The 17,986-nt window shown below is 34.7% G+C and overlaps 1 long non-coding RNA gene across 1 annotated transcript; it reads left to right on the top strand.

Annotated features, from left to right (window-relative positions):
- Nucleotides 1-14,712: 14,712 nt before the first annotated feature.
- LOC116402637 lies at nucleotides 14,713-17,684 on the top strand. The gene is made up of 2 exons (XR_004215092.1): nucleotides 14,713-15,146; nucleotides 17,256-17,684. It is a non-coding gene; the product is annotated as an uncharacterized LOC116402637 (long non-coding RNA).
- Nucleotides 17,685-17,986: the final 302 nt, after the last annotated feature.

Raw genomic sequence — 17,986 nt, 5'->3', positions numbered from 1 at the left:
TCTTAGGGACACTAGAGCTAAAATACATTATTTTTCTCTAGTTGAAGTGTTCTATTTTAAAGAAGAAGAAAAAAATAGGGTAATCCAAGCTTCAAGATTTATATTTAGGCTAACTTAAACAAATCTTAAGTCTAGATAAAACATCCGAGTATAACCATTATACAGGATTTTAACCTATGATGTCTAGGTGATAAACCATTTTTATTACCTCACACCTCTCATGAATGCTCATAAAACTAGGTTAACTAGGCTTAAGAACTGATTACGATCTCCAGGTAGGAGGTGTTCCGTAAACCGTCAACTTAAGAACCTCCAGCCTTAGTCATCTTATCTGACTTGTTGACAAGATTGAACCAGGTGAGCCTCTTGTAACCAGTTTTACAAGATATCGACCTATTTCTATGAAAAAATGGAAGATATGTTTAACCTAAGTGAGCATGCATTTAATCTTTGTTATTGATTTTAAAAGTCTAATTTATTTTATAACACTTATAAAAACTTTCAGACTTAATCAATCATTTTATCAATATATAACCTTATAAAAACAATCAATTAATATGGATTTTAATTTATTTAACTTTAATTAAATCATATTTAGTTTTTAATTAAATTAAATCATATTTAATTAAATTAAATCAAACAATAATTAATTAATTTGATTAAATCATATTTAATCAAGAAATTTTAAAACGTAAGTCTAAAAAACTAGGTGAAGTTTTATGAAATCATTTTTGCAATATCTTTCCATAAATCATTTCACCAAATCATACATTTTAACACAAATCAGTTTATTATTAACACATCATTTTGCAAAACATTTCACATAAAACATTATCTTGCATGACACATATTAGTTACAACCCTTTCTTTTGCTAAGGCTTTTGAATTGTTCTCTACGCTTGGTCTCTTTATCTCGTGTTTAGACTATTGTATCAACAACATTCAAGAACATACAGATTTGTTCTGGTTGCTCAAGCTGCCTAACACAATGCAGTCATTTTCTACATTAGCCGACTTCACTCCACCATGCAGGCCTTTTCTACATGGCTGCCTAAAACCTTATATGCACGTAACAATTAGCTCATTTAAAGAAGTAACTAATAGTTTGAAAACCATTTTATAATCATTTAAATTGTAATAATCATAATCATGCTTTAAGCATTTAAAAACAAGTTTTAAATCATATAAATACTTTTTTTAAAAATATACTTTGAAAGAAATACTCACTAATACTTTAGCCTTAGAACCAAAAATCTTTTCTTCTTCTTCTCGCAAAACCAAAATGGCAGTACTTCAACCCTTCAAAATTTCCTAAAAACCTCCCCTTACTTAATAACCCAAATCCAGTATTTATACTACTTTTTAACCTAGATTAGTCATCCTCAAATCCTTGTTGAATTGCCAATTCTTACTTAAAACTTTACACGTGTAAAATCAATATTTATCTTAGTCATGCTTAAATCCTTAATCTTACACTCTAACCTCAATCAAATCATATTTGATATTTTCTCACCAAACCTTTCTTCTTGCCTAATTCCATTATGGAAATAGGTTTAACCGCTTAACATAACTTTCAAAGGTTTTAACGCGTAACTCTTCTTGCGGACTACCCAACTTTCTCGTGAAAACTCTTTCTCTTGTGAACGCTTTAGACTTATAGGTCCTACCACAAATCCTTCTTTTCTCAAAACTTCCTCCTGAACTAACTTCTTAATCACAAAACTTATACTTTACCATATAAGATTTTATTGCTTAATCCTTTATGCGGATTGTTTCAAACGCCAACTTCTTATCGCTAAGTCTTATTTCAAAATGTCTCTTCTTATCTAGAACACAATTTTCAAAATACTTAGCCAGGTTTTTCTTCTTATACTCAAATTAGAAATAGGTCTCACATAAACTACATATATATAACACTTTGACATATGAATAGTAAATACATGATAGATTGAAAATGGATAATTATGCAATGTATTAAAGAATATAGGCCTTCGACCACTGTACAATATGAACATCATACACTACAATGTAATATGAAAATGGAAGGTAAAGAGGTGAAAGATATTACAACTTATGGAGAAGATGGTGGATTTTTCTCTAGTTTTCTCTGTAAGCTCTCACTTACAAGATTGGTTGGAGAAAAAGGTGAGAATTTTTACAGAAGGTGAAGAGGCTAGTCCTTTCTACCGGCTCCACTGGAGCTCTCTAGGTTTTGGCCCATTTAGACCAAACCATGGTCGATCAATTCACACGTCTGACCTCTTTTTCCTTGATTGAGGTGGAACATTTATATAGGCTACTTGCGGCGGGAAACTTTTATTCTTTCGTGCATGCCGACGTCAATTGCATTCTTCTCATCATTTTTCTGATTTTATCAACGTCGATTGTTAGCATCACTGACAGTATTGTTAAGTCACATCAGCTGATTTACTCATCGGCTGACAATGCTAACCGAAGATTTCTGGGTTCAGAACCGACATCTGGCCATTTCATGTCTACTAACTTCCATGCTGGAGACTCTGCTGGATGTCGTAACTTACCATAATTAATTCTTTCAGTAGAATGCCAAGTCAAGTTTTCAGCACATTCAATGCTTCTGAATAGCCTTTTAAATCGTAGAATGATTGGAAAGTACCATATCACTTTAGAGGGAATTTGCTTTCTCCTTTCATTTGTATCCTTGATGTTTTTCCACCTTGATTGACCACATTTAGGACATTCAATTGCATTAGCAAATTCTTTTCTATAGAGACAACAATTATTCGGGCATGCATGAATCTTTTCGTATTCCATTCCTAATGCACATAATGTTTTTTTTGCTTCATACAATGAGTTCGGTAGCTCATTGGTAGTAGGCAGAATTTCCTTCAAAGTTTCAAGTAATTCTGAAAAACTAGTATCACTCCATCTATACCTAACTTTTAAATTATACAATTTCACTAGAGTAGACAACTTTGTGTACTATTTGCATCCTTCGTACAATGGTTTTTCATGTTCAATAAGCAACTTCTCAAATCCAGTTGGGTCTTTTGAATACTCCTCATGAGCAACTTCCAATTATTTCTTTTACACTTCCAACATCCTGATTTTCACATGTATGGATGTCAAACTTTGAAGATTCATCATAGAAGGATGAGTTAGGAAGTTCTTCCCCATGCTAAAACCAAATTTTATAACTTTCATCAATACCATTAACATACAAGTGATCTCTAACACCCTTTCTACTATGTTTTTCACAATTCCCACATTTCAAACAAGGACAACGAATATAGGAGCTAGTTGTATTAGAAAATCCAAGTTTGATGAAGTTTTCCACACCCAACTCATAATCGTTAGACAATCTACTCTTGTGCATCCAAGATTTATCCATCATTGTAAATCTAATGAGACATAAAGTTATTGTCACTATTGATAATTAAAGTGGAAGGACAAACTTAAAAACACCTAATTTTCAACAAACTACAACAATTGATCACTGTCAAACAATTGGAAACGCAAAATAATGTCAAACTCATACAAAGAATGACTCAGAAAATCAGAAAATCAGAAAAGTACAAGTACAAGTTTCATGTTTGGAGTAATTAACACAATAGGTCCAAATGTCGTTTCTAATGTGGTATCATTTTCAAAGATAAAGACTGATCCTATTAGCTCAGAAGATAGGCAGGGAGGTTCCTCTCCATAAATTGAAGGCTCAAACTTGCATTATAAATAAACAGTTATTAAACCAACTAAGCCGGGATGGTTCCATCAGGATTTCCTCCAGTACCATTAATTGAATATTAGAGCAATTTGCATTATAAATAAACAATTACTAAACCAATATTCGTTAACATCTAAAGAATGTACACAAGGGTAATGCCCCAGACTTCAATTTCCTTCAACAGGTAAGATAGAAAAACAAGTGATAATCAAATTGAAAGCAAAAGAAACACATAAGACAACAAGGTATAAAATGTGTGTGAAACTAGATCTGAGAGGGTAAAGATAAGATTCGTACTTTCTCAATTGAAAACTCCCTTCTTCGATTATCTGTAACACAGTTTGATTACAAGTAAGTAAAATTGAAAAGAAGAAGAAAGAAGTAGATTAGGAAAAATGTTAGAACCGAAAATTAAAATTCAATACCTTCTCAGTGTAAGCAATAACAGGAGCTTCCCTTTTACACAGAAATTGGAGACAAATGGAGGTTTTCTGGTAGAACAGGTCTGAATGTGTTACGCGTTTTCGAACAAAGAAGGTGAATAGAGGGAGCCGTGCAAGAACGATGAACAGGGACCGTAGGCTTTATCTCGTGAATGATCTCTCTAATAGAAAGAAAGGGTCTCTCTCCTCTGTGTTTATTCCTAAGTCTTTAGCAGAGGCATTATCACCGATGGCTCACGCTTCTGTACGGGTTTCGAATGGTGAACGGTGAACGGTGAACGATGAACTGAACGGTGAATGAACGAAGGGAGAACGATGAACGGTGGAAGCTTGAGAATGGTGAAAGTTTGAGAACGGTGAAAGGGGAGAACGACGAACGACGAATGCAAAAGGGGAGAAGCTTCCCTTCGAACGCGCGACAAATTAGGTTTTACAGAAGAGAAAAATGTACTTAAATGAAATGACGTCGTTTTACGATTAAATTCTTGACGTTTTTCAAAAACGTCAAGGATTTTTTTATAAATTTCTTGACGTTTTTAAAAATGTCAAGGATTTTTTTATAAATTTCTTGACGTTTTTAAAACATCGAGTAAAATTTTAAATTCTTGACGTTTAAGAAACGTCAAGCATGTCGAATTCATACGCTTCTTGACATTTTAAGAACGTCAAAAAATTAATAGATATTTCTTGATGTTTTAAAAACGTTAAGGAAAAATTTATTTTACTTGACGTTTAATAAACGTCAAGAATGATGTTTCAGAAAAATTCTTGACGTTTTTTATTGAAAATGAAATCTTTCTTGACGTTTTTCGTAAAAAACGTCAAGAAAGGAAAACTGCAAACGTCAAGATAGCCTGTTTTTGTAGTAGTGTCACTTGAACATCGCCTCAAGATCTTAAACGGCCACCAAAGTAATCTTCATACTATCTAACTCTTTAGGACAAAAAAACACACTCTTTTGGGACTAAAAATTAAGGTAAACTTTGTGCCTTGAGTCTTAAAGAAGTCCCAAATATATAAAGGAAGCCCATAAGATATTTCCAAAATTAATATTTTAGTTAAAAAAGGAAAGTTGGCGCTGCGATGCTTTGGAGAAGAAGTTTGACTAGTTTTTTATACGGCTCATTGATAACTTGATGAAACACAAGGTATTATGGCCTTTTATGTAAAATAATGAAGTCTTATCGCATAAGAATAGAAGAAAACAAGGGAAAAGTAGGTGATTTGATTAAGACGTGAATCACGTTGTGCAAAAGAACTTCATACGTATTTTATTGCGTTCTTAGTGTCTTTATCGTAGGATTATAGGCAAAAGAAGTATAACTCGGTGAGAGAATGACTATGCAAGGAGACATGTCTAGCCAATGCGGCGACAAGCAATTAAGCTCGATAATCTAATACACTAGTAGACAAATTTGGTTAGCTTGAATGTCAAAAAAAGGACAAAAGAACGTCTATGCAGTGATGATGTAACTTTTCAAAGGCATTAATGACGTGTGGGATGTCCTGTCAACATCACTTATTGCCTATAAATAAGCTCTTTACTTTAGAATTTGGTGTGCATACTTGGCCAGAGAGCAAGCTCCTATCGTCCATTTCACTTCTTCCCTTGAGTTTAAGGTGAGAGCTTAGAACAAAAGAGAGAGAGAATTCATCCCCTACCATTTCCCTCCTCACATATAGAACAAAATTAGAGCCAAGGAATATGAGGAATCATACTCTGAGACATATACTTTTCTTTGTATTCAATTTTATCTTTTTCTTGTATTGCTTTGTAATATATACATCATGGTGGAGAGGCCTAAAATTATATTTACGAAATCAGTGCATTTCTTCTTTCATTCTTTCATCTTTCTCTTACTCTGCATGTTCAATACGTTTGATTAGTTTGCGAGCAATGGAATGTATTTTTAATACTAGAGAATCATAGTGTTTCCGTCGTTATGAGTTTTGTTTAGTTAAACATGGATGTCAAAGCATTGTCTATTCGAGAGAAGAACAATGATGTTGACTGTAATCACGTGACAAGTGAGAACACACACATTTAGCTAAGCAAGTGACAAGAATATTGTAGTGATACAATCTTGTCGTCAAGTTTGTCTTTTGCATATGTTGCAGAGAAGTCAATGAGTGTGGCAAAAGCACCAAGAGGATATCCGCCTTAATCAATAATAAACTACTAATAATGCAACTAAGATGATTAGATATAAATCATAGATTAACTTTGTGTTGTTGGATCCCAAGAGGTGAGCAAGTATGACAAAGGTGCCGAGAGGTTGCTCGCCCTAATTCGAAGTTAATGCATGCTTTGTATTGCCTTGAACTATTAATGTACAACTCATTGTAATTAGACAATTAAACTTTCCTTCCTCGCTATGCCTAGAACTGAGTTCACTCTCCACCTTCACTTCATTGCCATGCTCATCTTGCACTGCCAAAGCACCATAATGTAAATTGATAATGAGGATAAAAATATATTGTTTATAACAATATTGTATAGCTTATACCAAATACCTTTAGCTGCGTGTAAGACAACTAGGAGCTTAAATTCCTTGTGTTCAATAATAGACTTGCCAGGAAATCTCTCTTTGCTTGCACTTAGGCGATAGAGAGGAAAACTTGCGCTACATGCATATCTTTAAAAGTTAGTAATCCATGAATAAGATTATTGCACCTTTTATCGCATAACCTTGTTCAATCGCCTACTAGTCGCTTAATTAAAGCCATACATGACACATCCATGAGTAAAAATATATGGATATAAAATAACAAGAATTCATTCCATGGATGCATGTAATTTGTAATTTAGCCAGTAAAGTGCTAAATCGCTGTTATTTGTAATAGACTAGTTGGAGAATTGTGGTTTTGAGTTTTGTGATAGTGTTGTTTAGTTGAGATTCTGAACTAAATTTTTTTCTATATAAGACTATTTAACATGTTGTCCATTGGTTGGGTACAATGTTTATAAAGGCTCAAGGCGCACTAAGGCACATTGGTCCTCTGGAGCCTAGGCGCAAGGCGCAAAAAAAAGCGCGAGCTTTTTTTCATAAGGCGCACTATATATAAAAAGAGAAGAAAATATATATATACACACACATAGCAGAGCAACAATGTATAAAATATAGGTACCCAATATAAGTAGCCTAAACAACAAAACACAACAAAGAAAACTACCCAATATTCAACAAGTCAATAATCAAAATAAAAGTTCATCCCTAAAGATTAAACTCATCATCACTAAATTGATCCTTGTCTTCATTCACTCCTTCGTAAGACTTATAGCCATCAGTGTCTTCTTCTTCCAAATCGAAGTCATCTAAATTTACTTGTTTCCGTTGCGTGGTAGACGAGGATGAACATGAAACAATAGTCTTTGCTCTAGAGGTACTAGCTCTAGAATAGAATGATGGTTCTTTTGCTCCGACAGCTCTAGAAACATCACCCCACGTTAAAGAATCATCGTCAAATACCAACTCATCATCCTCCTCAGAATCGTCATCCAATCTTCCAATCAACCATGAATTACTATCATCAATATCTTTCAAGGAGATGGAGTCGACAATATCTCATAGGTTGTATCGACGTTTTAGTGCTCTATTGTATTTGATGAACACTAGATCATTCAAACGACTTTGAGCAAGCCTATTTCGTTTCTTGCTATGAAGCTGAAAAATTAGAAAGTTTCATTGTCAGTGAATCAACAAATTTTGATTATCATTCTCAATGTACTTAAGAAGAGGAAAGGTAACCTGCTCAAACACACTCCAATTACGCTCGCATCCAGAAGCACTACAAGTAAGACCTAAAATTCTCACAACAAACTTTTGCAAGTTTGGAGTTGATTGTCCAAAATTATCCCACCATTCCACTATAGGCACAAACAAATATATATATATATATATTAATAGAAGAGCTTGTTGCTAGTATCGTTGAGTAATCGTTTAGTTGAAATTTACTTGGAGATATTTTGTCCCTTTGTCTGATTGCTAAAGGTTGTCCGAATAATGCTTCAGCTCTCTTATACTTGTTTAGTTCTGCAAGTATTTTGTCTTGTACTTCCAATGAAGCAACCATTTTCGTTGTGCATGAGTAGAGTCCATTAACTATTTCATCATCCTTCTGGATGTTAGGATTCAAATAATAGAATGACGGGTTTAAATAATACCCCGTTGCATGCAGAGGACGATGCAACTGAAGCTCCCATCTTTTATCAATTATGGTGAAAATGTCCTTGTATTTTTCTTCATTATTATTAAAGGATTTAGCAATAGCTTCCTTAGCTCTATCCATGGCCTCATAAATATATCCCATAGGTGGCTTCTTCTCGCCATCAACCAATCTAAGAACTCGGACTAGTGGGCCAGATACTTTAAGAGCGAAAACAATTGTAGTCCAAAAACTAGCCAACAAAATAGTCTGAACTACTCGTTTCCCTTGTTGCTCCTTACTCCATTTGTTGTCCTTCTATTCATCTGAAGTAAACATCTTCCTCAGATTATTCTTTTGACGATGTATACTCGATAATGTAATGCAGGTAGTAACAAAACGAGTCTTAGCTGGTCTAACTAACTCCTTTTGGTTAGTAAAACGTCGCATCATGTTTAACAATCCAGGACGAACGTATATGAAATTGTTGATCTCCATGCCTCTTTTCAATGCTTTGCGAATATTCGAGATCTTGTATATATCCTCCAACATAAAATCTAAGCAATGAGCGACACACGAAGACCATATTACTTGTGGTCGGTTTGCTTCTAACAATCTCTCTATTAACAAAGAAAATAAGTGCACATTTAAGGTAGAACTCAACTAAATCTAATAAATTAAAGTTATAACTTGTAAGTAGTCTACATTCTTACATGCCATCACATTTGGTGAGGCACTATCGGTAACTACTTGTACAACATTCGCTTCTCCAATTCGGTCTACAAAATTATCAAGTAACTCGAACATCTTCTTTCCATCTTTCACATAAGATGAAGCATCGATGGACTATAAACATGGTGCCTTTAGGACTGTTAACTAAAAAGTTAATTAATGTCCTATTTCTTCTATCGGTCCATCCATCAGCCATAACAGTGCATCCAACCTTGCCCACTCTACCTTATGGTTACTCATCAACTCATTTGTTGCTTCTAATTCCTTCTTCAAACATGGAACTCTTAACTCATGATAAGATGGTGGTTTCAATTCAGGACCGAATTTCCCAATTGACTCAATCATAGGGGCAAAACTCCTATATCTGCAAGCATTCAGAGGCACTCCTGCATCATAAAACCATCGAGCAATTCTTTGGATGGTGTGCTCTCTCATTTCCTTCTTGTATGTCGCATTCAATGAAGTTTGTTTTCCTTTGTCCTTTCTATTTTGAACCACAGTTTCTGGGTTAGGAGTAAAAAATGCATCCATTGGACCCTTTTGCCTTGGCTTCTTCAAGCTCGGGCCCTTTGGTGTTGATTTGTTGTTCACAGTAACACTCCCTTCATCTTCATCCTCAATACCGTAATCTTCTACATCAATGTCCACAATCAGATTTCTTTGTTCTTTAATCTCTCTTTTCTCGGACATGTACTCTTTAATTTATTCCTTCACGTGATCCGGTCATTTTGTACATGCGGTGACATTTCTATAACCACCAACAATGTGTTGTTTCATTCTATATACCCCTCCTTTTGTTACTTTCGAACAAAATCCACAGACAAGCGTATTTATATCTTGGTCATTTTACAATTGACCATATTTCCATGCCGGATCTTTTCTCAAAATTTCATCAGCCATCTATGATTTAAGTTATCAAAAAAAAAAAAAAAAAAAAAACAGAAGCTATCTATGGATGGGATGAAGTTGTTATAAATGCAGGATTGAAGGGGAGTGTGTTGTGAGACGGATGGGATGAAGGTTGAGTTTGATGGGTTATCGAAGAAAGTTGAAGTCGAGAAGTATAAGAAGAAGAAGATGTCCAAAACTTGCACACAATAAATAAGTCAAGAGACAAAACCAATAGTCACTTAATGGGTATACCTTGCTATGAAAACACAAAACGACATAGAGCCAAAAGATGCAAGAGATAGAAAACATTTCAAGTTCATTCATCCATATTTGTTCTTTTCACCATTATGAGCAATCAATATGTTAAATGAAAGTAAAAGGATAAAAACTAAAAATTCTTTGAAATAGAGTACATTCTGTTTCAAACAGAAAAAGGAAGAGAACATGAAGAGAATTTCTGAGCTTCAAATGAGAATTGAAGAAGTTGTGGTGAAAGAAAGTGGGATGCTGATGGAGTTTGATGTTCTTGTAAAAGAGTTACAAAAGAAGGAGAAAGCAATGTAGATGTTAACTGAACGATTGAGATACTCATCCGTGATAAAGCTGAGATGGAGGAGGCGAAAACTGAAGCACTAGCACTGTAGCACAGAATATTATTGTCTTCTCTTTTCCTTTGTTTTTGCACCAAAAAACAGAGTAATGGCAGCCGCAACACCCGTTTTTTGTGAAGAAGAAGGGTGGCCGGAACGGAAGGGTGGAAAAGGAAGCAAAAAGTTTTAGAAGTAGAAGCAGAACGGAAGACGAAGAACCGAAGAAGTAGATGAAGAGTTGTGTTGAAGAAACTTTGCGCGTGGAAGGAGAAGGGTTCTTTCTTCACGTTTACGTAATATGTTTCAAAAACCTAGATAATAATAGTTTTTTATAATTAAAGCCCAGCCCATAACTTATAAAAAAAGCCCACGCCTAGGCCTCAAGGGAGGCACGCACCTAATCTGGGCCTTTTAGAATTCGCTGCGCCTCCTCACAAATAAGCCCCAAGTGGGTGCCTTGAGCCTAGGCGCGCGCCTTAGGGCGCTTTCTAAAACACTGGTGGGTAAACATGAAGATGTTTGCAACAATTTTAATTTATTAATTTCAAGGTTTAGACATTCCTTTATGTACTTGATGTCTAAGTTGCTACCAAAAGAGATAGATTAGAGCTACACTTTAAGCGGAGTCGACGAGTGTCATTAAAAGAAGAACGATGTCAGTTGGCTTCACGCCGCATCTCAGACCTAGGGAGGAGATGTTTCGGGATGGGCTGTGACATATTAAATAAGAGGATTTTTCAATTGTTCAAAAACTTTTTGGCCTATTATTACATTATTTTCTAAATTATTCACCAAAGTTTTCTTTATTCCCAAAATTGTGTCAATCCTCTATTTTTCATCTCTCTCTCCTAATTCCTTCACTTTTTGGGTCTCATAACTTGGTTCTAAGTCTGAAAAATAGTGAGCCAACACTAGTGGTGGTCCGACTCAAGTTCGTGAGAAGATTATGAGTAATTGGGAGCTATGAAGGTATGATCAACCTTTATTTTGTTTAATTAGGTTGTTGGATCGGTATGTCAACCCTAGAGGGGGTGAATAGGATTTGATTAATTTTTTTAAAAAATAAACCTAAATTAAATTAATTAGAATTTTTTTAAATAAAATAAAGAATCTTTGTAAAATTTGTTAAATAACAAGATTGATAAAAAGATATGAATTGAATATGCAATCAAACTCAACCAATGAGAATGTGTGATTAAAATTAAATGCAAAAAGTAATTAAGAAAAAGTTAGAGAAGAAGACACTATGATTTTATAGTGGTTCAGTAAACTCAACCTACATCCACTTTTTCAAGCACCTCTTGGGATTTTGATTGAAGATCTTCTTTTTACTCTTTCCACGGGTCTAAGCCGAACCGATTCTTGCTCCTTTTTTGGATTTAAGAGCAAAACTGATCTTTTCCACGGGTTAGGATCCAACCGTGTTTCTTAGCTTTTCACTTGTCAATATGTTATTAGTAGTTAGGTTTGTGATAAGTTCTCAATAGGAAGTTTAACTTATAATTCATATCGTGTTAGTTGAGCTAATCTCATCGCTTGGCCAACATAAGTCACTAACTACTCGAGAGGGTCGGCAACAAGAACATGATTAACACGTGCAAGGGAGAGTCCTCTCCCTTTGCGAGATAACTTCCGTCATTTGTATCCCGAGAGGTGAACGAGTGTGGACACTAGGCGTCAAGAGGTTGTTGTCCTTAATTGCGAAGTTCTATACATTTTATAAGTGAAATCTTCTAGATATATCTCTCATAATCATACTTAATACATCCCGAGAGGTGACCATGTGTAGCATTTAATGATTTTGAGAGGAGCATGCCTTAATTATAAGTTGGTTGAGCAAGTTATATCACTTCGAGGTTGCTGCATTACTTAATTTGCATTACAATGCATAGACATTCCTTCGCTATTTCTCATATACAAGTTAGTTTGTATATTCCATCTCGCCATCCATATTTCCCCTTTATAGAATCTCTAGGCGTAGACGATTAATTGTAGTTTGCTCTTGCATTTTTTTAATGTCATTTGTTATTCTTTAATTCTTTTATACTGCATAGATGATAAGTAAACGATAGAATTAATATCTTGAATCACTTCCTTGTGTTTGACTCTAGATCATCCAGGTAAATCAACTTAATCTCTTACCTACCTTCTGTGTTTTAGGTGAGAGCTTATTCAACTTCTTTCTTTATGCTTTCACTTGTACTTTCTTTTCATTTTGTATTTGTAATATGAAACCCATGGCTGAAAGACCTAAAATTTTAGTTATAAATGCAATACATTATTACTTTCATTCAACCATCTCTTTTATCTGTCCATAACAGTTCTTTGTAGACATGATACCTCGCAAGACATTATTAACACTAGAGAATTTGGAAGTTTCTATTTTTCATCTTGTTTAGTTAAGTGTAGTGATTAATAATTTGTTTTATTTGAGAGAAAGAATGAAGTATTGAGTGTTGCCGCTTGATAGAGTAATGACCTGAACTTAACTAAACAGGTAGTGAAGAGAATGTAGAGATACAATCTTGTTGCTAAATTCCTCCTTAACATTCATATAAAAAATGCGAGTGTGTGTGGTAATAAAGCATCGAGAGGTTGCTTGCCTTAATATAGGATGAATTGTAGATAAGCAATCAAATGAATTAGGTATAAATCATTTAGTAAATTTGAGTATTTCCATCCCAAAAGGTGAACAAGTATGGGAAAGGCACAAAGAGAAGGCTCGTCCTAACATTGAAGTTAACAAATGATTTGTATCGCCTCAATCATCTATTTAGCCTTCTAACATGTCAAAATTGCATAGACATTCCATCATTTTCCCTTGCCTAAATAAAACTGAGTTGACATCCTTACTAACCAACACATTCATTTCCATCTTGTTTCTCCACGCACATAGAATAGTCATATTTATATTAGATGATATTGTGAATAATTATATACTTTATAGACCCCACATCAAGTAAGACCATGCATTATAACCTTAAGTAACAAAGAATCCTTGTATTCTACCCTGATAGGAAACCCCTCTCTTCGCTTACACTTGGGTAAAAGAGAGAAAAACTTGTATGCAATTGACATATCATTATACATAAGCAACACATAAGTAGGTGTCAGCCCCTTTTATAGCATGACCCTAGCTTAGTCTCCTAGTCTAGTTGCATACTTAGAACCAAAGTTCTATATTCACGATGGCTCGGAACACATCATACATACTCTAAGCTAGGGGTGTAAGAATATGGATTTAACCCGAATAACCCGAACTATCCAACCCATATTATAAGGGTTGGGTTGAGTTAAAAAAATTGGATTTTTTCGGGTTTGGTTGGGTCTCGGGTTAGAGGGTTGAAATTTTTGATTCAACCCAATCCAACCTGAATTAATAATATATATATATACATATTATTTATTTAGTAAAATAAAATCTAAAAACTAGGTCTTCCTCTCTCTTCCCCCGTCACGCGCGCCGCTCACTCTTCTTCACTATCTTCAGTTCTTCTGTTTTGTCTCACCTCAATCTTCGGTCTTCTCCATCACAATCGCACCATCCAGCTCCGTTTTTCCTAAGCCCTAAACGGAAAAATAAAATACGACAACCCAACACAATCCATATTTTATGGGTTGAGTTAGAAACTAAATTCGAGTTATTCGAGTTGTCAACCCAATCAAATTACTCCCTTACACTAAGCCAAACACAAAACGCAGTATCAAATGCGATAAATGGGACAAAATAAAATTATTTCTCTAGTGACTAGCTAAAATAAAGTTTAAGAAATATAAATGTTAATTTTGATTGTAATTCATATAAATTTTTGTTGACCTCTTGTAATTGATTATCTCTATAATTTATGTGTCTATTTTATTTTAAACTATACATTAATTTCAGTTTTTTAGTAAAAACTTTATAAGTTAAGAGGATGAGAAAATTGAATTTTATTGTTAGCAAAGTGTTGGTATGTTAAAAAACAATTTCCCTCAAGGTTTAGGGCTCCTCTCTATCTGGGAGTTGGCGGAGGCTGCTAAGGTTCTTTCGTCGAGGTACCAGGTTTTCTTGGTGGCCGACAACATGGAGGATTTACAGTAGAAGTTGAAAACATTCTCTTACCAAAAAATAATATCAACAACTAGTGGTTGAAGATGATGAAATCTTTTTAAAAAATGACAGATCTCTTGACTAACGTGTGGCTACAAAGTTATTTGCTACGAAGCATTCAAATTTAGATGCCTTTAGATTTGTATTAAAATCGGAATGGAGAGTTCACCATGAGACAATATTTGATGGAGCATGGGAAAATAGATTTATAATTCAATTCAAATCTATGCAGGATAAGCTAAGAATTTTACACACTTGACCATGGACTTTTGATAATGATTTAATTGTTATAATGCCTATAAAAGATTCATAAAGCATATTAACCATCCCTTTTACTCATGAAGCATTATGGATTCAACTACATGATCTCCCTTTTATGTATGTCACGAAAAATGGTTATGACGATTGGCAAGTCTACTGGGGATGTGCTTGAGTCTGATAGTGAGAATGGAAATGGCTAAATGGGGCCACGTATGCGAATCAAGGCGCGTATTGATATAACGAAACCACTCCAACATAGAGTGATGCTTCAAATCCCTGATAACAAAGAGGTATGTTGTACTTTTAAATATGAAAAACTCCCAAACATCTATTATTCTTGTTGGGTTATTGGGCAATACTATATGTAAATGTGAGGCTAACACAACCAGTGTTGCTGGATTAGATCAATTGCCTTATGGGAATTGGGTGAAAGTTTCGTTGGGGAGAAAGAGGTTGATTGATGGTAAATCTATATGGGAGGCAAGCTAGCGAAGTAGAGGAAAAGGGGAGGATGAGGGTCGGGGTGGAGAAACAACAAGGGGTGAAACAAGTGGTCGTGTGAGGGTGATTGACGTAAAGGTGGGGTGAATTGGGGAGTGAGTGAAGAAATGAATAATGAAAGGTCAAAGGAAAGGTGAGGGAGGAAAGAAAGAGATCACATCTCATGAGGGAGAGAGAGGAAAAAAAGGAAGGAAAGAGGGAGATGATGTTGGGTATTTGAAAAAGAGGGAGACGCTGGTTTTTGGCACTAAGGGAATAATGGAAGTAGAGGAGGCAAATCAAAAGGAGGAATCAAAGCCTAAGGAATCTGAGATTAATAAGCAATGGGGTTTTAGGAAACTTGCAAATCCTCCAACCAAAACGGAGGGTAGTGTGTTGGTCTCCATAAAAGGCGAACGAAAAATAGAGAATGATGCGTTGTATGAAAATCCTGCACTAGCCATTAAGCCAAAAGAAGCAGAAAAGTTTAATTAATAATGTTAATATGACTGTAACGGTGGGTGCTCAAAATGAGCCCCACCGACAACAATGAAACTCATATGCTGGAAAGCTCGGGGCATGGAGAGCTTGAGAGCATTCAAAGGTCTCAAGGATATTATGGTCGAAAAAAATTCCCTTATATTGTTCATATTTAAAAAATTATTGGTGCATGTAGATTGAAATATATTAAAAGTCATTTCAATGTTGATGAGTGCTTTACTTTTGATGCTATTGATAGAAGTGGAGGTTTTGGTTTACTGTGGGCTACAAAGATACCAGTCACAATAAGGTCTTTCTAAAAAATCCATATTGACTGTAGTACATGTTGGAAGGGTAAGATTTGGAGATTCACAAGATTGTATGCATGTTCTGAACTCCAAAATAAACATCTAACTTGTGAGCTCATTAGGCACCTCCATTATGGTGATGATAATGCATGGCTGATTGGGGGTAATCTAAACGAGGTCATGTGGACAAGAAAGTAAAAGGGAGGGTTGAAAAAAAATAGCTCTTATATGAAAATCTTTGGAAAACCATTTTTGATGTCAACATACTTGATTTGGGATATACTGGTTCGATTAATACTCCCTGTTGTCCAATCTTTCCTGTCATGAAGAATTTAGATCGGTTTGTGAGGAATAAGGAGTTTATTAGCTTGTTTTGTTTCTTAGTTTGTGTGTGTTTCATCTAAAGTGGAATTTTTCTTATCATCGTTCAATTCGCATTGATTGTTCTGAACATATGGGAAGAAGGTGGGGTGGTTTTAACAAGAGGTTATTTCGATTTAAAGAGATTTGGACTCGAGAGGATGAGTGTGCAAAGGTTATATCCAATGATTGGAATAGAGTGGCTTCTAGCTTCTCAAATGTTGATGATAAAAGCATTATGATCAAATTCAGTTTGTTTTGTTTGCCATTAATAACAAACTTACTGATCAGATGAATGTTTTTTCTCGCATGAGTATTTTAAGGAGAAGATTTACATCGCCTTATTTCAAATGGGTCTCTTAAGGCTACTAGACCGGGTAACCTTCCAGCTCTTCTATACCAAATATAATGGGATATTGTCAAGAAAAAGGTCATGGGAGCTTGCTTAGACATACAACATAGAAGAACATCTGTTAAAAGGTTTAATACCACAAATATTGTTTTGATCCCAAAGAAGAACAATCCTAAGGATGGTTCTAATTATTGATGATCAATTTATGAAATGTTACTTATAAGTTGGTTGCATAAGTTATGGTAAATAAATTTAAAGTTGTGTTGTCCCTAGTCATCTGGAATTCCTAAAGTACATTGTAGACTTATTTTTGATAATATGCTCATTAGCTAGGAATGTCTAAAACATAAAATGAGAAAAAATAATAGTAAAAATGGTTTTGTCATGCTCAAGCTGAACATGTACAAAGCTTATGACAGGGTGGAATAAAGTTTGTTTGGAATGCTTAATGCTGCAAATGGGTTCTGATCAATCATGGATCGTGAGTATTATGGACTGCATTTCTTCGGTGAGTTTCTCTGTCATGGTTGATACCAAAGTGTCAGATTGTTTCCTTCCAAAACGGGGCCTTAGATAGTGTGATCCCTTGTCCCCATATATTTTTATTGTTTGTGCTAAATATTGTTCCTCCCTTATTACGGCAGAAGCTATGGATAGAAATTTTGTGGGGTGTAAAGTGTCCATGTGGAGTCCGAGCATTTCCCACCCATTTATGTATAGCAGATGATAGCTTTGCTCATTTGTAATGCTTCTGTTGGGGCGTGTGCTCGTATCATGAATATTTTGGTTATCTATGCTAGCACGTTTTTAACAAAAATTATATTTAGTTTATTTTTTATATTATTTTACAAAATATCTTCTAAGGTTTTAGGAATACTTGTTCTTTCATTTGACACTTTCTCTCACACGAAGATATTCTAAAAAAGATATTTGTTTTACTTCATCAACAAATCTTTGACCAAGAATCTTTAAAGATTATTTTTAATTGAAAATCTTTAAAGATTTTGTATCCTTTTTAGGTTTCATGTTCTTTCTTCCCTATCTATAATAAAGAAAGAACATTCTTCTTCAACACATCGAATCAAGATGCATTCAAGCAAAGACCCGTAGAAGAATATTTACAAAGGTTATAAATCTTTACCCTCATAAA

The sequence above is a fragment of the Cucumis sativus genome, chromosome 3 (assembly GCF_000004075.3).
Source record: "Cucumis sativus cultivar 9930 chromosome 3, Cucumber_9930_V3, whole genome shotgun sequence".
NCBI lineage: Eukaryota > Viridiplantae > Streptophyta > Magnoliopsida > Cucurbitales > Cucurbitaceae > Cucumis > Cucumis sativus.
Note: the sequence above shows the minus strand (reverse complement) of the source record. Positions and strands in the feature narration are given on the sequence as shown.